This window comes from Oryctolagus cuniculus, chromosome 15 (genome assembly GCF_964237555.1).
Source record: "Oryctolagus cuniculus chromosome 15, mOryCun1.1, whole genome shotgun sequence".
NCBI lineage: Eukaryota > Metazoa > Chordata > Mammalia > Lagomorpha > Leporidae > Oryctolagus > Oryctolagus cuniculus.
This window is the reverse complement of record NC_091446.1, coordinates 78350125-78375495: the sequence shown is the minus strand read 5'-3', so window position 1 is coordinate 78375495 and position 25371 is coordinate 78350125. Positions and strand designations below refer to the sequence as shown.

General features: G+C 44.0%; 1 protein-coding gene across 12 annotated transcripts in view; it reads right to left on the bottom strand.

The window, feature by feature from the left end:
* The window catches only part of SHLD2 (shieldin complex subunit 2), a 74860-nt gene that overhangs the window by 29818 nt on the left and 19671 nt on the right, over positions 1–25371 (bottom strand). For 2 of the 12 annotated variants that reach the window (XM_070058007.1, XM_070058009.1), the window contains exons 3-4: positions 8854–8947; positions 10–198 (exon numbers count right to left, since the gene is read on the bottom strand). The exons of 7 other annotated variants lie outside the window; for them this stretch is intronic. The gene's annotated coding sequence lies outside the window, so the exon portion shown is untranslated. The remainder of the gene's footprint in view (positions 1–9; positions 199–8853; positions 8948–25371) is intronic. 3 more of the 12 variants (XM_070058005.1, XM_070058003.1, XM_070058008.1) reach the window with 2 other exon arrangements.

Below are 25371 nucleotides of genomic sequence, written 5' to 3'. Positions count from 1 at the left end.
TACACATGCCTGGAAGGGGTGCATCCTAAAGACAGCAGGTAACGGCTCCAGCACTTGGGTCCCCATCACCGACGTGGGACAGCTGGCTAGAGTTCCAGCTTCCTGGTTTTGGCCTGGTCCAGCCCCAGCACAGTGGGCATGTCAGGATTAAACCAGCAGATGGAAGATCTCTGTCCGTCTCTCTCTTTCTTTTTCTGCCTTTCAAATAAATAAGAACAAATAAATTTTTTAAGTTTTATTGTGATAAACAATGTATAGTTTTTTGTTTTTTGTTTTTGTTTTTTTGACAGGCAGAGTGGACAGTGAGAGAGACAGAGAGAAAGGTCTTCCTTTGCCGTTGATTCACCCTCCAATGGCCACCGCGGCCGGCGCGCTGCGGCCGGCGCACCGCGCCAGGAGCCAGGTGGTTCTCCTGGTCTCCCATGGGGTGCAGGGCCCAAGCACTTGGGCCACCCACCACTGCACTCCCTGGCCATAGCAGAGAGCTGGCCTGGAAGAGGGGCAACCGGGACAGAATCCGGCGCCCCAACCGGGACTAGAACCCGGTGTGCCAGCACCGCAAGGCAGAGGATTAGCCTAGTGAGCCGCGGCGCCGGCCCAATGTATAGTATTTTAATAAGAATTATTTTTTGTTTGGTAATTCAGGTTTTTCTTTTATAAATTTCAAATAAAAAATAATGTTCCAATGTTATATAATAATGACTCTACATCTAACTTTTGGTATAAGAGAACAACAGCAGCAGCTGATAATGTATTAGCAGTTATAGTAAATACATTGCAATTTCAAATAGTTTATAATAGCAAAGCATTACTACAGAGACAAAATTCTGGTAATCTTAGGGGTCAAGCTATGACTCATTCCAAACCAAAGAAAGACTAAGCACCACAATACTTATCATACATCCCACCCTCATTCACCCCTCACAGAAAGATTAAAGAGCATAAAAAATTACTGGCAGGGGGCCGGTGCTGTGGCATAGCGGATAAAGCTGCTGCCTGCAGTGCCGGCATCCCACATGGGCACCGGTTCAAGTCCCGGCTGCTCCACTTCCAGTCCAGCTCTCTGCTGTGGCATGGGAAAGCAGTGGGAGATGGCCCAAGTCCTTGGGCCTTTGCACCCACATGGGAGACCCAGAAGAAACTGCTGGCTCCTGGCTTCAGATCAGTGCAGCTCGGCTGTTGCAGCTATTTGGGGAGTGACCAACAGATGGAAGACCTTCTCTCTCTCTCTCTCTCTCTCTCTCTCTCTCTGCCTTTCCTTCTCTGTGTGTAACTCTGACTTTCAAATAAATAAATCTTTTTTAAAAAAAGAAATTACTGGTATATTAGATCTAATTTATGTGTAACTGTTTATGTGTCATCACTATATTGCCACTAGAGGGGCCCAAGTAACACAGCAAAAACCTTTGAGTTCAAAATACATGTCAACACCAAGTGGAAGACAGAATGCTATATTACTGTCACGTGTTGGTGAGAATCCTTTGATAACATCCAGCCAAATAGATTCAGACACTAGGAACAAACTCTGCTCTCGAATCATTGAGTGTGTTCAGTGGTTTCCTCTCGTTAGCCCCAAAGCGTTAAAGACAAAACAAAACAACCTCACGCCGTTTCTTCGCTCACGTTCCAGTCAATCACATCAATACGGCTTCTCGGCCTGCAGCTCTGCTGTGACACCTTCACTATGGAAATCAAAGGCTGTCCGGTGGCCAAATCCAAAGGCCGGCTGCCAATCTTCCTCTTGCTGCCATTGGAAACTGTTCACCAGTCCCTCCTTCCTCTCACACTGTGCTTTTTAAATTCTGTGACACCACCAAATTGGATTTCCCTTGTGCTTAAAAGACCAATATGACTGGTTTATCACTCAGTCATTCATGTTGCAAATGTGCCACTGTGCCAGGTATTATCTACTGTACTGGGATCTCAGCAACACGGACAAGGGGCTTTAAGGCGCCTACAGTCTAATGGAAAAAACAAGGTGACAGTTACATCAGTGACAAGGGCTACCACAGGATTAAAGGCAGGGGTGCCCCTAGAAGGGAAAAGCTTGGGACAACTCAACCAATGCTGCCCATTTGCCTGCATTTTTCATAGGCTTTTAAGAGCATGGCTAATCATGAAATTCTGAAACTGAATTTTCGTCATAGTCAAAGATGGCCCAAGTCCTTGGGCCCCTGCACCCACTTGGGAGAGCTGGAAGAAGCTCCTGGCTCCTGGCTTTGGATCGGCACTGCTCTGGCCATTGTGGCCATTTAGGGAGTGAATGGAAGACCTCTCTCTGTCTCTCTCTCTCCCTCTCTGTCTGTAACTCTACCTCTCAAATAAATAAATCTTTAAAAAAAAAAAAGAAAGGCAGAGTTACGAGAGAGAGAGAGAAAATTCGTTCACTGGTTCACTCTCCAAATGGCCACACAGCTAGAGCTGAGCCAGGCCAAAGCCAGGAGCCAGGAATTTCATTCCAGTCTCCCACATGGGTACAGAGGCCCAAACACTTGGGCCATCTTACATTGCTTTCCCAGGCTTATTAGCAGGGAGCTGGATTGGGAATAGAGCAGCCAGGAACCAAACCAGCACTCATAGAGGGTGGCAGCACTGCAGGTGGCAGCTTAATCTGCCAAGCCACGACACTGGCCCCTGATTTTCATTTCTTATCTCTGGAAAGACAATAATGAAGTCTAGATGGCCAAATAAGTACTCTGAGTACTTCACCACTCCAGTGGTGAAACTCCTTCCTCAATTTCTAGTCTAATTTAGTAATTATTTTTATGTTTCTTCTGCTATCTTTTCTTCCTTGGACCATCTCTTTTCATTTCACACATTTCTGGAGAATTCCATCCAACTGTACTTCACAAAACCAAACTCTCCCAAACTCCACACCTTCCTATCCGACAGGACCACAACAGAATTAAGGGCACGATTCAAAGACGGTGGAGCACGAGAGGTTGTCAGGAGAGTGCAGGGAAGCCCTCTCAGGACAGGAGGTGCCTGAGGTGAACCAAAGGTCTATGAGAACAAGGTCACTGACACAGCAGCTGCTGCAGTAGGCTAAATAAATACCCCTCAACTGTGGGACTCAACCCACAAACAACTGACTACAAAGTGGCCTTGTTAATTAAAAGAAGAGCGATATAAAAATAATAATAAAAATAATCATAATTCGGGGCCAGTGTCTTGGTCCAGCAGGCTAAGCCACAGCCTGTGATGCTGGCATCCCATATGAGTGCCGGTTTGAGTTCTGGCTGCTCCATTTCTGAACCAGCTCCCTGCTAACGCATCTGGGAAGGCAGTGGAGGATGGCGTAAGTGCTTGGATCCCTGCCACCCACATAGGACACCCGGATGGAGTTCCAGACTCCTGACTTCAACCTGGCTTAACCCTGGCCAGTGCAGGGAGTGAACCAGCGGATAGAAGATCTCTAATTTATTTATACCAAAAGCTGCTGCTACTAAATGCTCCAATTTATGGGAGCTGTGAATATGTGAGTCGGGGGACAGGGAGTGGTAAGGGCAGGGGGAAACAAAATACCACAACAAAATTATACAGACAAAAGAGTTAACTTATGGACAATTGACGGCTTTCAGTGATTCTAGATTCGGTTTTAGGTGTACCCAGAGGGTTAAAGCTCATTAAGATACCAGACCAAACCTGCCAGTACATGTCCATTAGCACAGTTAATGATTATACCGTTTCTTAATCTGCAGAAAGCCATTCAGTCACAAAGACCAATACAACCACTACCCTTTATCTTTAACGTGGGCAGAGTCTGGTGGATAGGTCAAAGATTTATAAAACAGGATGAACTGTATCAGCAGGTTTGTCTTTGCAGAACACTGCAGCTAAAAAAAGCTTATTACAAAACCTAAGTGGTTAACAGAGAGTGCTTTCTCCACCATATTACCAAGAAACTTCACTTTTATAACAGGTAATAACTATTACAAACCCTTTTCATGTCTATCTTATCAAAATACCAAGTAATCATAAAATTACTCAACAGCATCAAATGACAAATGAAAGCATGGGTTTTGGAGTAAGATATATATGAGTTCAAATCCCTGCTCTGCAAGGCTGGCGCTGTGGCGTAATGGGTAGAGCCGCTGCCTGCATTGCCGGCATCCCACATGGGCACCAGTTCGAGTCCTAGCTGTTCCACTTCCAATCCAGTTCTCTGCTATTCTATGGCCTGGGAAAGCAGTAGAGGATGGTCTAAGTCTTTGGGCCTCTGCGCCCACGTGGGAGACCTGAAGAGGCTCCTGGCTCCTGGCTTCGGACTGGCGCAGCTCCAGCCCTTGTAGCCATTTGGGGAGTGAACCAGTGGATGGAAGACCTCTCTCTCTCTCTCTCTGCATCTCCTTCTCTCTCTGTGTAACTCTGACTTTCAAGTAAAATAAATAAATATTAAAAAAAAAAATCCCTGCTCTGCAACTTACCAAAACTACAAACTTGGAAAACGTTGAAGCTAGATGACAGTCACAGAGATCCATTATACTATACTATTTCTGTATAAATTTGAAAATCCTCATAATAAAAAAACACATTTCTTTTAAAATTTATTTATTTATTTATATTTTATTTAAAAGGCAGAGACAGAGCTCTTATACTGGCTGGTTCACTCCCCCAAATGCCTACAACAGCCAAAGGTTAACCAGGCTGAAGTCAGGACCCAAAACTGAATCCAGGTCTCCCACATGGGTAACAGGAACCAAGTACTTAGCCATTACATGCTACCTACCAGGATGAGCATTAGCAGGAGGCTGAGCCAGGACTCAAACCCAGGTACTCTGATATGGGATGCAGGTGGCCCAGGAGACAGTTTAACACTGCACCAGACACCTGCCACAAAAGTAAATTCCTTTATCTGTCAAATGAGAATTGTTTCCCTGTTGGTTGAGAATATCAATAATATCAATTCCTGGAGTTGGGGGACAGAGAGGGAGGGAGGACTAAATAAATTATGGCATATCCATACAAAGGCAAGCTCTACGCTACAACCATCTAAAAGCATGAAGAATATACACTGTCATAGAAAGAATTTTACATTTTGAAAAAACAACATTCAGTTTACCACTATTTACCCTAAGGTTAGAAATTATACATGTGTATATTATGATGCTCCCGGCTCTTGGCTTCAGCCTGGCCCAGTCCCAGCCGTTGTAGCCATCTGGAGAGTGGACAAGCAGATAGAAGATCTGTCTCTCTAAAAAAATCTCTCTGTAACTCACTCAAATAAATAAATCTTTTTTAAAAAGAGTCATCTGTGTTGTTGAGTATATCGTGTTTCCATGCATTGTATTACTTACTAATAATCTAGGGTGGGAACACAACACGATTTGTTATCCATTTTTCTGTAGACAGACATTTCAGTTGTTGCCAACCTTGGGCTATTATAGAACTACTAGGAACATTTTTAAGTTCATGACTTTGTAGATGTTTGTTTTCATTTTTATTTGTTAAACATCTAGGAATGGAGTCACCAAATCCTAGAAAAGATGTTTAACTACATTTGAAACTGCCAAACAGTTCTCCAATAGTTTCTCCAATAGTTGTACCATTTTACATACTCACTAGTCCTATGTGAGTTCCAGGGGTGACACACCATGCCCAGCACTTAATATCTTCAGTCTTTCTCTTGCTGAAATTCTACAGTATGAAATGGCATCTCACTGTCAGTTTGGCTTGCCTCTCCCTACAAAATGATGTAAGGTACCTTGCAAATGCTCACTCGTCATTGCTATAACCTCTTTTGGTAAGTCTGTTCATGTTTTTTTGTTTTTTTTTTTGGGTTTTTTTTGTTTGTTTTTTTTTTTTTTTTTTTTGACAGAGTGGACAGTGAGAGAGACAGAGAGAAAGGTCTTCCTTTGCTGTTGGTTCACCCTCCAATGGCCGCCGCGGTTGGCGCGCTGTGGCCGGCGCACCGCGCTGATCCGATGGCAGGAGCCAGGTACTTCTCCTGGTCTCCCATGGGGTGCAGAGCCCAAGCACTTGGGCCATCCTCCACTGCACTCCCTGGCCACAGCAGAGAGCTGGCCTGGAAGAGGGGCAACCAGGACAGAATCTGGCACCCCGACCGGGACTAGAACCCGGTGTGCCGGCGCCACAAGGCGGAGGATTAGCCTAGTGAGCCGCGGCGCCAGCCTGTTCATGTATTTTATTCATTTTGCTTACTTAGATTAGTCCCCTTTTCCTCTGTTGGGTTATTGCAATTCTTCATATATCACGGATGCCAGTGCTAGAAATATTTCTTCTCTGCCCTATACTTATCTACTCCATTTCTTAATGGCATCTTTTAAAAAATAGTAATTTCAATTTACATGTGGTCTAATTTATCAATATCTTTTCTTATCCCAATTTTGTAGTATATGCATCAGTAAGATTAGCATCACTACAATGAAACACCTGAGGCAAATAACTTTAGCTCACAGCTGTGGAGGTTCAAGCCCAAGACTGGGTGCATCCTCGCAGCTTGGCCTCTGTGCAGTGGTAGAAGGCAAAGACTGAGCATGTGCCAAGGAAGGAGACCGTGGGGAACCAGGCAGCAGAGAGACCGGGCGGGCCCAGACTCAGGCTTTTATGACAACTCTCACAGAACTCAAAGGTCATACAAGAACTACCTTGAAAGGGCACAAGCCCCAGGCTCCACCTCCCAAAGGTACTATTACTCATCAACAGGCTTGGGAACCAAGGTTTTAATACATGGGGTTTTGGGAGACACCCAAACCAATGAACAATAGCAGGATATTGTGTAATAAATATCTGAATATTCCAAAGTCATAAAATAATTTTTCTTTTCCCTAGAAGCTACGGAAATTTTAAAATATGTCCATAGGGGCTGGTGATGCGGCATAGCAGGTTAAGCCAGCGCCTTGGACACTCAGCATCCCATATGGGCACCAGTTCATGTCCTAGCAGCCCACTTCCAATCAGCTCCCTACTAACATGCCTGGGAAAGCAGGGGAAAGTGGCTTAAGTGTTTGGGCCCTGTCATCCACATGGGACCCAGGATGAAGTTCCTGGCTCCTGGCTTCGGTTTGGCTGGGTTAAGCCATTGCAGCCATTTAGGGAATGAACCAGCAGATGGAAGAGCTCTCTGGCTCTCCTTCTCTGTAATTATATCTTTCAAATAAATAAATAAATCTTTTTTAAAAAATAAAATATGTCCATAAATTCTGTGACACTCCTCCCTTTAAGAGGTAGGACTCAGAGCGATGTTGTGGAAGCATGGATTGAGTCAACCCTTGGGATGTTTGCATCTCCTTTCAGAGTGCTGATTCAAGTCCTAGCTCCTCCACTTCCAACCCAGCTTCCTGCTAATGCACCTCAGAAGGCAGCATATGATGGCCCAACTACTTGGGTCTCTGCCCTCGACATGGAAGACCCAGATGGAGTTTGGGCTCCTAACTTCAGATTGGCCTAGCCCCAGCTGTTGGGGTCGCTTGGAGAGGGAGCCAGCAGACGGAAGATCAATCTCTCTCTGTCTCTCCCTCTCCCCAACCCTCACTCACTGTCACTCTTCCTTTCAAATAAATGAACAAATTTGTTTAAAAAAATGTTTTACAGTGAATTCTAGAATATTAGATATTAACATGGTTTAATTCATCTGCCCTTAACCAGGTGCTAGCTTTGTTTTTTTGTTTTTTGTTTTTTAACAGGCAGAGTGGACAGTGAGAGAGAGAGAGACAGAGAGAAAGGTCTTCCTTTGCCGTTGGTTCACCTTCCAATGGCGGCCACGGCCGGCGCATCGCGCTGATCCGAAGCAGGGAGCCAGGTGCTTCTCCTGGTCTCCCATGCGGGTGCAGGGCCCAGGCACTTGGGTCATCCTCCACTGCACTCCCGGGCCATAGCAGAGAGCTGGCCTGGAAGAGGGGCAACCGGGACAGAATCCAGCACCCTGACCGGGACTAGAACCCGGTGTGCCGGCGCCGCAAGGCAGAGGATTAGCCTAGTGAGCCGCGGCGCCGACCACGCTGGCTTTGTTTTTGAAAGGTACTTCTGCTTGATACAGAGTAGGCTAACAGATTTTTTTTTTCCGGGAGCACTTTATGGAAGTTATTCCATAAAGCTGGCACTGTGGCGTAGCGGGTTAAGCCGCTGTCTACAGTTCTTCCATTCCATATGGGTGCCAGTTTGAGTCCCATCTGCTCCACTTCCAATCCAGCTCTCTGTTATAGCCTGGGAAAGCAACAGAAGATGGCCCAAGTGCTTAGGCCCTGCATACGCATGGAGACCCAGAAGAAGCTCCTGGCTTCGAATCAACCCAGCACCAGTCATTGCAGCCATTAGGAGAGTGAACCAACAGATAGAAGACCTCTCTCTCTCTCTCACTCTGTCTCTCCCTCTCTCTCTAACTCTGTGACTCACAGCTAAGCCACCATATGCATACTTTATATGTACATGGGAACTGAGCAGTTAAGTAAACGATAGATGGTGAGAGCTGGATTTTTCACTGTTGGAGTGCAAGTTTACAGGTAACCAAGGGCAGGAGGTTAGAATGATCCACATGATAATGAACTCAGTTGGGTAAAACAAATATGAATTCACATTTACTTTAATATAAATTCAGAGGAGTACACAATGGAAATACGTATAGATGAACTCACACACAACACACACATTGGTGGGGGTATGTCTAAGAGAAACACCAATTAAAAGAGCTACCAGGGCCAGTGTTCTGCTTAATGGGTTAAGCAGCCACCTGCAATCTAGGCATCCCATATGGGCGCTGGTTCAAGTCCCGGCTGCTCCACTTCCAATTCAGCTCTCTGCTAATGCACCTAGGAAAGCAGCGGGAAGATGGCCCAAGTTCTTGGGCAGCTGCCACCCACAGAGTAGACCAGGATAGAGTTCTGGGCTCCTCACCTGTTCCAGCCTTGACCACTGTGACCACCTAGGGAGTGAACAAGCAGATGGAAGATCTCTCTCTCTGTTTCTTCATTCTTTTCTGTCACTCTGCCTTTCAAATAAATAAAATAAATCTTTTCTTAAAAATGGACAAAAACTTGAATAAACATTGCTCCAAAGACATACAAATGGCCAAGAAACACATGAAAAAGAGGCTCCACACTATTAGTCATTAGGAAAATGCAAGTCAAAGCCACGAGATATCACTTTAAGCCCACTAGAATGACTATAATAAAAATTTTCTAATGGAAAATAGATGTGTTACCAAGGACACAGAGAAATTGGAACCCTTGCACACTGTTGATAGGAATATAAAATGGCATTGTCACCATGAAAAACAACTTGGCAGATCTTCAATAAGTTAAACACAGAATTACCATATGACCTAGCAATTCCACTTTAAGTATATACTCCAAAGAAGTAAAAGTAAGTGTCCAAACAAAAATTTGTATATCAATATTCACAACAGCACTATCTGCAGTACACAAAAAGTGGATACAGCACTAACATCCATCAACTGAAGAACAGGTACACAAAATGAGGTTTACCCATACAATGTAAATTATTTAACCACAAAAAAGAATGAAGTACTGATTCATGCTACACCACAGATGACCTACAAAACATTATGCTAAATAGAAATGCAAGACAAAAGGCTACATATTGCATGTTCCCATTAATATGAAACAACCACAATAGCCAAATCCATAGAGACAGAAAGCAGATTAGTGTTTGTGAGGGACTGGAGGGGAGTGTGGGAGGGAATAGAGAATGACTGCTTAATGGGTATGGGGATTCTTTTTGGTATGATCTGAAGTTCTAGGACAATTATGGGAATGTACTTAATGCCACTGAATTGTACAAGGGCACATCAAAGAGTTTGTGGAAAAACAGAACAAAAGATGTTTATTTGGTAGAAAAACTTTTTGAAATCCATGCAGTCTTTTGTTCCTTTTAAAGATTTATTTGATGGGGCCAGCTCTATGGTGTAGCGGGTGGGGCTACCACCTGCAGTGCCATGTGGGCACCAGTTCAAGACCTGGCTGCTCCATTTCTGATCCAGCTCTCTGCTATGGCTTGGGAAGGCAGTACAAGATGGCCCAAGTCCTTGGGCCCCTGCACCTGTGTGGGAGACCTCTGTGGGAGGCCTGTGTGGGAAGAAGTTCCTGACTCCTGGCTTAGGGTCAGTGCAGCTCTGGCTTTGAAAGTCATAGTTACAGAGAGAAAGACCTTCCATCCCCAGATTCACTCCCTAGATGGTCATAAGGGCTTGGGCTGGGCCAAGTGGAAGCCAGGAGCTAGGAGCTTCTTCCAGGTCTCCCGCATAGGTGGCAGGTGCCCAAATACATGGACTATCTTCTGCTGCTTTATCCAGGCCATTAGCAAGGAGCTAGATTGGAAGTGGAGCAGCCCAGACATGAACGGGAGCCCATATGGGATGCTGGTGTTGCAGGCAATGGCTCTACCTATTAGGCCTTGATGCCAGCCCTGTGCATGGTTTTTTCACACATGCTTTTCACGAGCTCTTTGAAGATTCTCTGCATGCATAGATTTCAAAGTTTTTTTGCAATTTCATTTTCACATGAAAGTCCCCTCATATATTTTTAAATGGTAAAATGTCAACTTTATGTGTATTCTACCACAATAGAAAATAAACAAATAATGCTTAAACAATAATCCAAAAAAAAAAAATAGAAAGGGGTTCTGGGAAAATATGGAAAATTAAACACACCTATTTCATTTGGTCCCAGAGTTGTGCTAAAATGCTAACAAGGGATTTTCAGGACATAAACAAAAGTTTAAATTCAAGCTGGAAACCAATGCATTAGTGGTGCCTACCAGCAGATCTAAGAACAAGCAATGTGGAAAGTCAAGAACCAACCGGACCTCTGCCACAGAATTCTCAAAAGGCTTGGGGACTGGTGAAAGATGGTACCTCCACAAGGAAGGGTACAGGCAGCACCACGCGAGGAAGGCAGGTTGAAGCTCTTTAACAAACAGCTCAGTCTCTCAAGTGCCTTCGGAAGTTCCACATGGTCAAGTCTCTGCACCAAGGCCAGTGCCAGAGGATCAGCCTCTGTAGCAGGCGTCTGAACAAGGCACAGCACAGCACAGTGGTGGGCGGAGGTTCGACGGAAATGAGGATCAAGTCAACACACACCTACACTGAATGCTGCAATCTTCCCCTTCTGCTCCAAGACAACTGCAGAGTCCTCCTCCCACCAGATGGGAAATGAACAGACCCCTCTCCTCTTTTCAGAAACAGAGAAGAAACCAGATGTTGACACAGCCATATCACCGTGCCATGAACTCAGTCACCAGTCACCAGTGACGGACCCAGGGCTTCGGCTCTCAATGAGCTGAGGGCCACACCTTCAGGCAGCCATGGCCCACCACTCATCGGAGGAAAGCCTCTATCATACGACACAGGAAACAAACAGAAAAAAAAAAAAAAAAAAAAAAACAGGAGCCTAGAGGAAACGTGCACAATAGAGGGAGAAGAAAACTTAAAATTTGAGAAGATGTTTATAGAGACAAGAGAAGATATTCCATACATGAACACATAGGATATTACTTAAATTTTTTAGATTTAATTTTATTAAGATTTATTTATTTATTTTTTACTGGAAAGGCAGAGCTACAGAGAGGCAGAGGCAGAGGCAAAGAGAGAGAGGTCTTCCATCTACTGGTTCACTCTCCAAATGGTTGCAACGGCCAGAGCTGAGCCAATCCAAAGCTAGCAGCTAGGAGCTTCTTCCAGGTCTCCCTTGTACAGGAACCCAAGCACTTGGGCCATCTTCTACTGCTTTCCCAGGCCACAGCAGAGAGCTGGATTGGAAGAGGAGCAGCTGGGTCTCGAAGTGGAACGCATATGGGATGCCAACACTGCAGGCAAGCAGCTTGACCTGCTACGCCACAGTGCCAGCCCCTAGATTTATTTATTTATTTGAAAGGATATTATTTAAGAGTCCTTGGCATGTGGCATAGCAGGCTAAGCCTCTGCTGGTGATGCTGGCATTCTATATGGGTGCCGGTTCAAGATCTGGCTGCTCCACTTCTGATCCAGCTCCCTGCTAATGCACCTGGGAAAGCAGTGGAAGATGCCCCAAGTGCTTGGGCCTCTGTACCCAAGTGGGAGACTGGGACAAAGCTCCTGGCTCCTTGAAGCAATTTTAGGAGTGAACCAGCGGATGAAAGCTTAATTGCTCTCTCTCTAACTCTGCCTTTCAAATAAATTTAAAAATCTTTAAAAAAAAAAAAAGATAAAAAAGAGTCCTTGGAAATCAAACTTAAGGAAACTTATCAGAAAGAATAAAGAATCAAACAGATGATAATAAGGGAAAAATATGAAAACTGAAGGCTCAGTCAAAACAATTCAGTATCAGTGTAAGAGGGTCCTAAAGAAGAAAGCAGAGAGGAAAAGTCAATCAATGAAATAGTTCTATCACATACCCCAGAACTAAACACATTTCCTCAGTGAAATGAGAGTGCACAGCGTAACTGATGAAATATCTCCAGTCTGGGGCTGGTAAAGCTGCTGCCTGCGGCAACAACATCTTTAAAAAATAAAATACCTCCAAATTAAAGTATAATCAGTTTGAAATTTCTTGACAGGAGAGATGGAGAGCAGCTCTGAGCAGCTTCCAGAGAGGTGCAGAAGTTACAGATGCAGTGTCAGAATGACTCTGAACTTCCAGAGCTCCCGTGTGCACGAGGACACGATGGAGCTGAATCAGCAAACTCAGGAGGAAAGCGATTCCCAACCAGTTTGAGCTATTCAGCACAACTGTTAATCAAGGGTGAGAGGGAAATAAAGGTGTTTTCAAAAGTGTAGACAATTCAATATGTGCCTCCCACAAAAGAGCAAGACAGCCATTCACTCTCACTAAGCAAGTTAGCGATTATACTTGAAAACTTTGCACCAACTATACATTAACTTGGTAATGCTGAGGCCAGCACTGTTCGGTTTCACAACAGGTGAAGGCTCCAACTTATGCACAGATTGTATTTTCCAAGTTGAATTATATTTTATTTTTAAACTTGAGAAGTATTTTCCCAAAGAAACAAGCTTATGAAATAGAGTTGTGAACTTGGGCAGTTTAACCCATAAAGTGCCTAAGAACCACGGAAAAGAAAGCAATGAACGTCTAACTGTGTCAAGTAGCTTTCAACCACGTCTGCACTCCTCATGGCTGGCAAAGAAATAGTACTTATTTGAAATCAGCAATCATGATACACTTTGTTTCCTTTATCTTTGTATCCTGGTAAACAAACAGTACATATAATACTGTACCTGCTTTCTATCATGAGCTTAAAATATCCATTTAATGAATAATGAGTAAAATTCATAATATTATTTGAACTGCAGTGTTTCTATGAGAAATGCATTAAAATTTCCAACTGAAGGAACATCTTCTTTTATGTTGACAGTAAGACCAGAATTTGGCACAGAGAATGATAAAGTACAGACAGGGGCTCCATCCACATAACAATCATTCCTGCTACAAATCACATTTTGGTCACAAATCATTCATACTGTTCCAAGTATGTATAAAACTATTATATGGAGATCTCATAATATAAAACTTGACCTCCAAGGGTCCAGAGTTGTGGAGCAGCAGGTTGAGCCACCACTTTCAACACCGGCATCCCATGTCAGAGCACCGGTTCAAGTTCCAGCTACTCCAGTTCTGATCCAGCTTCCTGATCATGAGTCTGGAAATGCAGTAGAAAATGGCCCAAGTACTCTCCCTGCCATCCATAAGGGATACCAGGATGGAGTTTCTGGCTCCTGGTTCAGCCTGACCCAGCCGGGCTGATGCAGCCATTTGGGGAGTGAAGCAGCAGGTGGAAGTTCATCTGTATCTCCATCTTTCTCTATTGCTCTATCTTTCAAATACATAAATACACCTTTAAAAAAAGAGAAAAAAAAGAAAAAGAAAAAACCTTGGTCTTCAAAATTCTCTTCTTTCCCTTCACTGATACCTTAAATAAACACATCCATCAACATTTTATTGGGTTGACTTTTTTTTTTTTAAAGATTTATTTTTACTTATTTGAAAGACAGAGTTACAGAGAGAGGTAGTAAGCTGATCCGAAGCCAGGAGCCAGGAGCTTCCTCCAGGTCTCCCACATGGGTGCAGGGGCCCAAGGATCTGGGCCATCTTCTGCTGCTTTTCCAAGCCATAGCAAAGAACTGGATCGGAAGAAAAGCAGCCAGGACTAGGACCGGCGCCCATATGGGATGCTGGCGTTGCAGGCCAGGGTTTTAATCTGCTGCACCACAGTGCTGGCTCCTGGGTTGACTTTTTATTTGTAGTTTCTATACCACATTTAGTTAGAACAGGTCATCAGTTGCAAACTTATGACAATGGCCTAAAAAAGGTATGAAAATTCAGTATTGAGACAAAAATTATAACGAAAACTATGTCTCTAGAGCAGGTGTTTAGCCTAGCAACTGGTTAAGATGCTGGTTAAGATACCCACATTCCTTACTGTAGAGCTCCGTTCAGGCTGAGACTGCAGCTTCCTGCCATGCAGACCCTGGGAGGCAGCAGTGAAGCTGGAGTAGCTGGGTCCCTGTCACCCACACGGAGACCTCGTCCCAGCTCCCAGCTTCAGCCCAGTCCAGTCCCAGCCATGGGGGACATTGCAGAGTGAGCCGGCAGATAGGGCTCCTAACAAGTAAATTTTTAAATTAAAAAATATTTATTTCTCTAGTTCAAATCCAAGTGCCTATATATTCCTAAAGCGAAGTAGACAAAGTGATCCAACAATAATACCAAATTATTTTAGGGGAAAACTTACTAAAATGATAAAAATGGCAGAATTTAGTACACAATATATACAATTTAGTAGACAATGTACTCAATGCCCACAATGATACTTATCTTCCTATTTTAAAACCTGAGAGAAATTCCCCTTTCCAAAGCCCCCTCAATTTTATATCACTCTAAGAAAGATTACAATCTTTGTAATACTGTGCTTAAAGGAACGAAGAGTAACTTACCCTACAGAGTCAGAGTCAGAGCTCCCCTCAAGCTTTCTGGGATGACTGACAATCTCATTTCTTCTTCCAAACGGAAAATGCACAAAGATTGACCCCTTCCATGATATGCGGCAGAAAAGCCCCTCTACTCCCACAGAGCCCTGAAATTACTGCAGAAGTATGATTTCTTTGGAGCACCCTTTCAACTTTGGAAATTCTTCACTGTCAGTGAGACCTGCTTATTATATTTCTTTGTAGTTGCTTCATTTGATGAACATTAAAACACCTGTTAAGAGGGGTGTGACAGACTGAACTGCTGACAGCTGGTGCGCAAGCACAGCTTGGCACAAACAGCATCATCATCAAGACACAGACCTCTGAGCACACAGCCACAACATCAGTGTCTTTCACACATTTTTAAGTGAAGACTTTGTATATTTTTAAAAATATCATTTTACATCCAAGAAAATTCAGTTATAATTAAAACTACTCCCAAGCCTTTATATCAATTTTATTCACAAAAATATTCAAGCATTACCTCAGACATTATAATTAACAGAATAATTTTTATCCACTTGTTTTAAGTTCAAGCCCAAGATTCAGATTATAAAACCACTTCCTTCTTTGAACCACAAATCTTCAGTTAAGTTTTGATTTAAGAATGGCTTCTGAGGCCAGCATTGTGGTACAGCAGGTTGAGCTGTTGCCTGCAAAGCTCATATCCCATTCCAAAGCACTGGTTTAAGTCCCCACTGTCCTGCCTCCAATCCAGCTCCCTACTAATGTGACTGGCAAGGCAGCGGAAGTTGACTGAAATGCCTGGGCCTCTGCCACCCACGTGGGAGACCTGGATGAAGTTCCTGGCTCCCGGCTTCGGCCCGGCCCAGCCCCAGCTGTTGTGACCATTTGGGAAATACGTTGGCAGGTGGAAGATCTTTTTGCTCTTTGTCGCTCCCTACCCCCCATATCTGTCACTCTTTCAAATAAATAAATAAAATCTTTAAAAATAAAAAGGATGGTTTACATACAAAGAGCAATACTTGGATTCTCTGTTTTAGTGAACCATGCAATAAAATACAGAACTCAGAACTGGCGCTGTGGTGTAGCGGGTAAAGCCACTGCCTCGATGCCAGCCATCCCATATGGGTGTGGGTTCGAGTTTGGGCTGTTCCCCTTCTGATCCAGCTCCATGCTAATGTGTCTGGGAAAGCAGAAGATAGCCCAAGTCCTTGGGCCTCTGCACCCATGAAGGAGATCCACCCATGAAAGAGATCCCAGCTGTGGCCATCCAGGGAGTGAAACAGCAGGAGAAAGATTACTCTGTTTCTCTTTCCCTTTCTCTCTGTAACTCTTTCAAATAAATAAATGTCTTTTAACAAATCTAAATTCATAAAAAAAAGAACAAAATATGGAACTCACTAAGAAAAAAGCAAAGTAGAAACCCAAATATGTCACTTTTCGTAACTATTGCCATAAAAGGGAACATCATCAATTCCAAGAATACAGCAAACTTCTGGAAGTGAGGTGCAGTGGTCTGAATACTTGTTCTTTACCCTCCCCACCCCAACTCAAAAAGTTTAATCCCCAAAGTGCCACGTGAATGCTGCTAAGAAAGTGAAGACTCAATCTGACTCTGGCACTTGAAGAGGGATGAGATTAGAACAGGACCTGACCGGGGAGCCTCCACGAGTGAATGCTGGTGCCTTTACTGAAGTGGGGGAGACCGGCCACACAGAAGCACGACATACACTGTTTCTTGCAGGGATGTGATGCGGTATGCTCCTGGGATTCTGCCAGCAAGAAGGCCACCACCAAACAAGGCCTCTAGGCCCTGTAGCTCCAGAACCCGGAGCCAAAATAAATCCTTCTTTTTAGAAGCTTACCCTTCCCTAAGTGTTTCATTATAGTAACAAAAAGTTCATTCATAAGCAGAATAATAAGGCTGGCATAAAAAATCTGACACTATTCTCTGGGGTAGATAGAGTTTGATGTTTTTATTCTGAAAAGCAAATGAAGCAAACTGAGAACTTGCCTACCAACCATCTGGCTTGCCAGAAGGGCTGTCTCGGCTACAAGAGCTCTCAGGTCAACATTTCAGCAGACTTTTTCATTTCTTCAAAGTTTTCTTAGCATTCAAAACTATGTCACAGGGTATAGCTGCTGAGGAAAAACAGTTTTGGCAGTTCCTCAGAAGCTAAGCAAACTCACAGTGTTACCATATGAGGCAGTAATTCCATCCTCGGCATAGCGGAAGGAGAACTGAAAACATATGCCCAGACAAAAACTTATACATGAATGTCCACAGCAGCATATTCCAAAATACTCAAACAATGGAAACTGTCCCATCAACTGACAAGTAAATATAATGTGACATATACATACAATGGAACATTATTCAGCCACAAAACTAAGGCAGCACATGCTATGACATGATTAGGCCTTGAAAACATTAAATGAAAGAAGCCAGATACCTAAGGCAACATAGTGCATGATCCCATTCATGAGATATCAGAACAAGAAGTCCAGGGAGACAGAAGGCAGATGAGTGGCTGCCAGGAGTCAGGGCTGGGTAGGGAAGGTGGGACCAGCGAGTGTCTGCTTACTGAGTATGGAGTTTCCTTCTGGGGCAGTGAGAAAGTTCTGAAACTAGACACACAATTGGCTGCACAACACTGAACGTACTCAGTGCCACTGAGACATTTATGGTGTGTAAATGTGCACCTCAACAATACAAGAAAACCTACAAAACAGAAAGGACATGCTGATGTTTATTAAAGTCAACTTCCGAAATACATGTTGATTATTTTGGTACTCCTTTAAAAACTTTATTGTTGGGGCCAGCCTGGTGGCGTAGCAGGTAAAGCCAGCACCTGTGAAACCGGCATCCCATGTGGGATGTCCTGGCAGCTCCACTTCCAATCCAGATTCCTACTAAAGGCCTGCGAAAAGCAGTGGAGGGGCTGGTGCTGTGGTATAGTAGGCTGAGCCTCTGCCTACGGTGCCAGCATCCCATATGGGCACCAGTTCATGTCCCGGCTGCTCCACTTCCAATCTAGCTCTCTGCTTATGGCTTGGGAAAGCAGTGGAAGACAGCTCAAATGTTGAGCTCCTGCACCTGTGTGGGAGATCCAAAAGAAACTCCTGGTTCCTGGCTTCAGATCGGCCCAGCTCTGGCCAGTGCGGCCATTTGGGGAGTGAACAGCAGCAGATGGATGACCTTTCTGTCTGCCTCTCCCTCCCTGTAACTCTACCTCTCAAATAAGTAAGTCATAAAAAAAAAAAAAAAAACCCAAAGGCAATAATGAAAGAATATGCTCCTTCTTAAAAAATAAATAAAAATAAAAATAAAAATAAAAATACAGCAGTGGAAGCTGGCCCAAGTGTTTGGGCCCCTGCTACCCACTTGGGAGACCTAGATGAATTCCTGGCTGCTGGCTCCAGCCTGGCTCAGCCCTGGCCGTTGTGGTCTCTCCCTCGACCTCTCCAGCAATTTCTTTTTTTTTATTTTTTATTTTTATTTTTATTTTTTTTTTTTTTGACAGGCAGAATGGACAGTGAGAGAGAGAGAGACAGAGACAGAGAGAAAGGTCTTCCTTTACCGTTGGTTCACCCTCTAATGGCTACTGTGGCCGGCATGCTACAGCCAGCGCACCGCGCTGATTCGAAGCCAGGAGCCAGGTGCTTCCTCCTGGTCTCCCATGCAGGTGCAGGGCCCAAGCACTTGGGCCATCCTCCACTGCACTCCCGGGCCACAGCAGAGAGCTGGACTGGAAGAGGAGCAACCGGGACAGAATCCAGCGCCCCATCTGAGACTAGAATCTAGTGTGCCAGCACCACAGGCAGAGGATTAGCCTAGTGAGCCGCGTTGCCAGCCCTAGCAATTTCAAATACATAAAAAAATTAACCTGATTGTGAAACCTGTTAAAGTGAAATGAACACTGAGAAATAGTGACTTGATCAGCCCTTGCCCTGACTGCTGATGAACAACTTAATACGTTATCCCTGTTAGTATTTTTTTTGTTTGTTCTACTTAATACTTTTGGTTGAATTCTGTAATCAATACACAGTTATTCTGAAGTGTTGAAACTTAACTGAAAAGTGATTGCTGTTAAATATGAGTGGGAATAAGAGAGGGAAGAGATGTACAATTTGGGACATGCTCAAGCTGACTTGCCCCAAACGATAGAGTTAGAAACATACCAGGGGATTCCAATTCAATCCCATCAAGGTGGCATGTACCAATGCCATCTCACTAGTCCAAGTGATCAATTTCTGTTCACAATTGATCATAATGATAGGACTAAGAGTCAAAGGGATCACATAAACAAGACTAGCGTCTGCAAATACTAACCGATAGAATAAATAAAGGGAGCGAACGATCCAACATGGGAAGTGAGATACACAGCACACTCATAGAATGGCAGATGTCCTAAACAGCACTCTGGCCTCAGAATCAGCCCTAAAGGCATTCGGATCTGGCTGAAAAGCCCATGAGAGTATTTCAGGCATGGAAAGCCAAGACACTCTGGCAAAAAAAAAAAAAAAAAAAAAAAAAAAAAAAAAAAAAACACACAACAACACTAAACGAAAGATCTCCGTGAGTGAGATCCCAGTGGAAAGAATAGGTCATCAAAGAAGGAGGTACCTTTCTCTGAAGGGAGGAGAGAACTTCCACTTTGACTACGACCTTGTCTAAATATGATCAGAGTCGGTGAACTCAAAAGGCTTCCATAGCCTTGGCAACTCATGACAAGAGCCTAGGGTGATTACTGATGCCATAAACAAGAGTGTCAATTTGTTAAGTCAACAACAGGAGTCACTGTGCACTTACTCCTCATATAGGATCTCTGTCCTTAATGTGCTGTACATTGTGATTTAATGCTATAACTAGTACTCAAACAGTATTTTTCACTTGTGTTTCTATGTGTGTGCAAACTGTTGAAACCTTTACTTAATATATGCTAAAATGATCTTCTGTATATAAAGAGAATTGAAAATGAATCTTGATGTGAATGTAAGGAGAGAGGGAGTGGGAAAGGGGAGGGTTGCGGGTGGGAGGGAAGTTATGGAGGGGGAAGCCATGGTAATCCATAAGCTATACTTTGGAAATTTATATTCATTAAATAAAAGTTAAAAAAAAACCTTATTATTAGTTTGTTAAGTATATAATACACATTTTTCAAATTAAAGCTTCATAACATCCAATCCTTAAGCTTTTCTATTTATTAGGAAATCAAAATTCGTAGCACCTGCTTTGCAATGTTTAGTCTGCAAGAGGAGGAGTCAATTTTACATAGCGTCTAAACAATCTGAGTGACTTTAACAATGAACAGAATATCTGAATATTACCTGTACAGGGCTATATAGTTGAATTTTAGTACAGGAGAGAAACATGCTAATTTCTAATGAACAAGATCAGCAAAAGGTGAGACTTGTTAGATAATAAAACCTGGTTTGTTGTCATACTCATGAACCTGCCTGCCATTCCTTCTTTTTTTAGAGCTTTAATATAGAAAAGCAATATTTAAAAAAAAAAGCCATGTCAAATGCAATAACAAGTCCGTGAATTTCTTTCTTTCATCTCAAATGAAACAGAAAGTCCTTCTTTTGCGGATCATAATTCTAGGCAAGGCTAAATCCACCCACCAACTTAGAAATGTGCCCCATGTTTATCCGCTGTGTTCCTGCCTGCTCTGACAGGGTCTGAACACAGCAGGTGCTCACTGTCCATGGATTAACTGTAGAAATTACCAGATCGAATAACAGTTTCCAGTTAATATAATGTAATAACATTTATTTTGGGTGTCCACAAACTGGACAATGACCTAGGTGGTTTATGTATATATAATGACTCATTTTAATCTCACCTTACTATACAGATAGGTTAAATAACTTGCCTAAGGGCCAGCGCCACGGCTCACTAGGCTAATCCTCCGCCTTGCGGCACCGGCACACCGGGTTCTAGTCCCGGTCGGGGCACCACATTCTGTCCCAGTTGCCCCTCTTCCAGGCCAGCTCTCTGCTGTGGCCAGGGAGTGCAGTGGAGGATGGCCCAAGTGCTTGGGCCTTGCACCCCATGGGAGACCAGGAGAAGCACCTGGCTCCTGCCTTCGGATAGGCGCGGCGCGCTGGCCGCAGGGCGCCGACTGCGGCGGCCATTGGAGGGTGAACCAACGGCAATGGAAGACCTTTCTCTCTGTCTCTCTCTCTCACTGTCCACTCTGCCTGTCAAAAAATAAATAAATAAATAAATAACTTGCCTAAGGCCACAACACCAATACATTGCAAAGCCAGGATTCAAACTAAGGTCTGTCCGACATAAGATCACTTCTGCTAAAATGTATTAAGTGTGGGCTGCAAAGAAACAGAGATTTTCAGTTTAGCTGGCAAACATTCAGATTCTCTTAAATGCAGCATCCCAGTGTGCAGGAAATGAGGAGGAAAAGGGCACCGCTGAAGAACACAGTGAGGTGTCAAGAGAAACAGCACACCACGGGCTGCGCCGGCCACACTACCTGACTGGTCACAACAAGCACAACAAGCCGAGGAGGTAACAACACTGTACAACAAGCCGAGGAGGTAAGGACGGGGCCCCTTTTGTACATATGAGGAACCTGTCAAGGTCACAGAAGCTGTAAGGGGCAGGGTCGAGATTAGAAACCAAATTCAGTTCATCATTAAGTCCTGACTGAGTGCTCACCATGTGCCAGGGCTATAAGAGGTATTTAGAATATTAGCAAATCCCACACATTCTCTCTAATCAGAGATTAAGTTGTCGGGAAACTGAAACATCCCTATAGATTTTTTTTGTTTAAGATTTATTTATTCACTTGAAAGACAGAGTTATACAGAGAGAAAAGGAGAGGCAGACAGAGAGAGATCCTCCATCCACTGGTTCACTCCCCAACCAGCTGCAACAGCTGGAGCTGCACCTATCCGAAGCCAGGAGCCAGGAGCCTCTTCTGGGTCTCCCACATGGGTGCAGGGGCCCAAGGACTTGGGCCATCCTCCACTGCTTTCCCAGACCACAGCAGAGAGCTGGATCAGAAGTGGAGCAGCTGGGTCCCAAACCGACACTCACATGGGATGCTGGCACTGCAGGTGGCAGCTTAACCTGCTACGCCACAGCGCCGGCCCCTAGATTTTGGTTTTAATAACTCTTTTTGAAATGCTGATCCACGCTGAGGTTATGAATGCTGATCCATATGAGGTTATGAGGTTAAATAATACCAACCCCAAAAGTAGACTGCCACAAAAATCTAACAAGCATCACGTAGTAAATGTAAAAACAAAAACAACCCTGTCCCATATGTGTGATATTGACCAAACTGGCAGATAAGACCACTTTGGAAAACATACTTCACACCATTAAGCTTTTAGAGTGTCAGATTTTAAACGACAACAGTGGCATTTCAGGAAGAACAGAAGTCAGCACCAACGCTAGTTCAACATTAATAAGTGAGCTAATAAACAAGTCCATGTTTGCCCAGTCCAGTTTTGCTTAATATCTGAGTCGGAAAGCCGGAAGGTAACTGGTTTGAGCTCCCATACAACCTGTATCATGACAACCTCACTTCAGCAGAAATGTAGCTCATGTGAGCACACGACTGAGGCCCTGCACACACAAAACGGAGCTTTCCTTTCTAACTATTTTCATAATTCATTCACAGCATACCATTACATCTATCTCTTTAAGGAAAAAAATGGAGGTATTAACATGAGAATACTTTATGTCTCAGACATACACATAGTTTCAAATTTAATTCTCATAGCCACTCTGTAAGATATCAGCCTTCTCTTTTAGAGAAAGAAATAGAAGTTTCAAAAAAGGAGGTAACTTTTCACATAGCTGGTAAAGAGGCAGAGCCAGGGTTCAAACTCAGATGTGAATTATTATACTTCATGGCACTAAAGAGCTATCATTTTCTCAACCTGCAGAAATTTTTAAATAAATAATAATAATAAAGAAGACGAACTGGGTGGTCTCTGAGAAGTTCAATCATGAAAATGTTATGATAGAGGCCAGTGTTTTGTGGCACAGTACATTAAGCTCCTACATGCGTCACCAGCATCCTACACAGAAGCCCTGGTTCAGGTCCTGACTGCTCCGTTTCCAATCCAGCTCCCTGCTAGTGTGCCTGGGAAATCAGTGCAGGATGGGCCAAGTGCTTGGGTCCCTGCCACACACATGGGACAGCCAGATGGAGTTTCAGGCTCCTGGCTTTGGTTTGGCCCATCCCCAGCCATTTTGGCCATTTGAGGAGTAAACCAGCAGATGGGAGATCAATCTCTCTCTCTCTGTCTCTGTCAAGTAAGTAAATCTTTAAAAACAAAATAAAATTTTATGATAATATAATCATAGAGTAGAGAACACTAAGTAAAATAATGATGTGGGTTATAAGCTGCTTTAATATGAAGTATACTATATAGTAATAGTAATCTTTTAAAAATTGCTGGGAAGGTCACTGTGACAGAGAATATGAAACCCCTTGAAGTCAAAATCCTAGGCTACCAAGCAGAAAAAGTAACAAATAGATAAATATACCATTGAGTACTATCAACAGAGAACCAAGTTGGAATAACTGGTGCTGTGCCAAACCAATGCTGTTTAAATGACAGCAACCAGCAATGTAAAATCAGGTCATCTCAGGCAGCACTTCTCAGGGTCAACTCCATGTATGACTAATCCCCATATAAATACAGAAAGATAATGTGGTTCTACAGTCAAATGAGTTTGAGAAATGCTGGATTTAACGTTCAAACCTGTTTCTTTGCTGGTTACAGATGGTACGTGGTGCTTGCAAGCCCTATGCTGCCAATCCTCCTGTGTTTGAATCCTGGCACTTATTTCCACTGGAGCCTAGCAACATGACTTACCAAAGGTTAATGCATATAGAAGCCTTAGAAAGTACCTTCAGAAGGGCTAGATAAATGCTGCTTTACTGGTAGTAACTGACGTTCATTGTGACCACCAGGAGGGGAGGGTATTACTGACCCACTTTGATTCACCTGCAAATAGAAACTGACAAGAGGCCCACGTGCAACCTAAACAAAGTTTCTTGGAGGATTATGCTTGGATACAAAGAAGACAGCAGAGTCTCAGATGGGAGCTGAATAGGGCTTTTCTGGAGTTGGGGAGGCAGGGTGGTTCTCCCTCAGCACACAGAACTTCGGTCACACTGGGCCTGGAATTCTAAATTGTCCCCGCCTTGGCACACAACACTTCAGTTTGCACCCAGTTCAGTGTTTTACTCAAGGAGCTACTGGGTTTATTGCATATGACTTGCTCAAAAAAGCAGTGTTGCTTGCTACTGCCATTCCAGGAAGGTCAAATGTCAGTCACACCGGGCCACTCTAGGCAGGGATGCAGGCTGGGGAAGTCCCTAATGGGGCAGCAGATGATCTTTGGCAATCAGGGTCTAGATGCTCCTTCTCCTGCTCTTTGGAGTTGGAAGTGGATATCAGGTCAGGAGATGCTTGATTTAGTGAGTCCTGCTTCAGCCTGTCTCAAGAGGATACAGTATGCAGCTTCCCAAACTTATTTGATGATGGAACTAACTTTTTCAAAGACCATCCCTCATACAGTTAATTTCTTTAAAAAAAAAAAAAAAAAGAAAAGAAAAGAAAAGAAAGAAAGAAAAAGAAAAAAAAAACCTGAAAAACAGAGCATTCACCACTAAATTTTTTTAAATGTTTGTTTATTTTTATGTTTCATCTACTTGAAAGGCAGAGCAACAAAGAAAGAGAGAGAGAGAGAGAGATCTCTTCCATTTGCTGGTTCATTCTCCAAACACCCACACCAGTCAGGGCTGTGCCAGGCTGAAACCAGAAGCACAGAACTCTGTCGGAGCCTCCCACGTGGGTGGCAATGACTCAAGCACTTGAGCCGTTATCTGCTCCTCCCAGGATGCATTAGCAGGGAGCTGCATTGGAAGAGAGTAGCCAGGACTCAAACCAGCACTCTGATATGGGATACAGGCATCAAGTGGTGGCTTAACTGGCTTCACCACAATGCCCACCCCTAAAATCTGTTTTTTTAAAAAAAAGACTGAAGATTCCCTAACTCTTATCTGCTACCGCCTGCCTTGGAGTTAAAATTCTAATAGATGGTGGGGCCGGCACTGTGGCGCAGCGGGTTAACACCCTGGTATAAAGCGCCAGAGTCAGGCCGGCGCCGTGTCTCAATAGGCTAATCCTCTGCCTAGCGGCGCCGGCACATCGGGTTCTAGTCCCGGTCGGGCGCCGGATTCCGGATTCTGTCCCGGTTGCCCCTCTTCCAGGCCAGCTCTCTGCTGTGGCCAGGGAGTGCAGTGGAGGATGGCCCAAGTACTTGGGCCCTGCACCCCATGGGAGACCAGGATAAGTACCTGGCTCCTGCCTTCGGATCAGCGTGGTGCGCCAGCCTCGGTGGCCATTGGAGGGTGAACCAACAGCAAAGGAAGACCTTTCTCTCTTTCTCTCTGTCTCTCTCTCTCTCTCACTGTCCT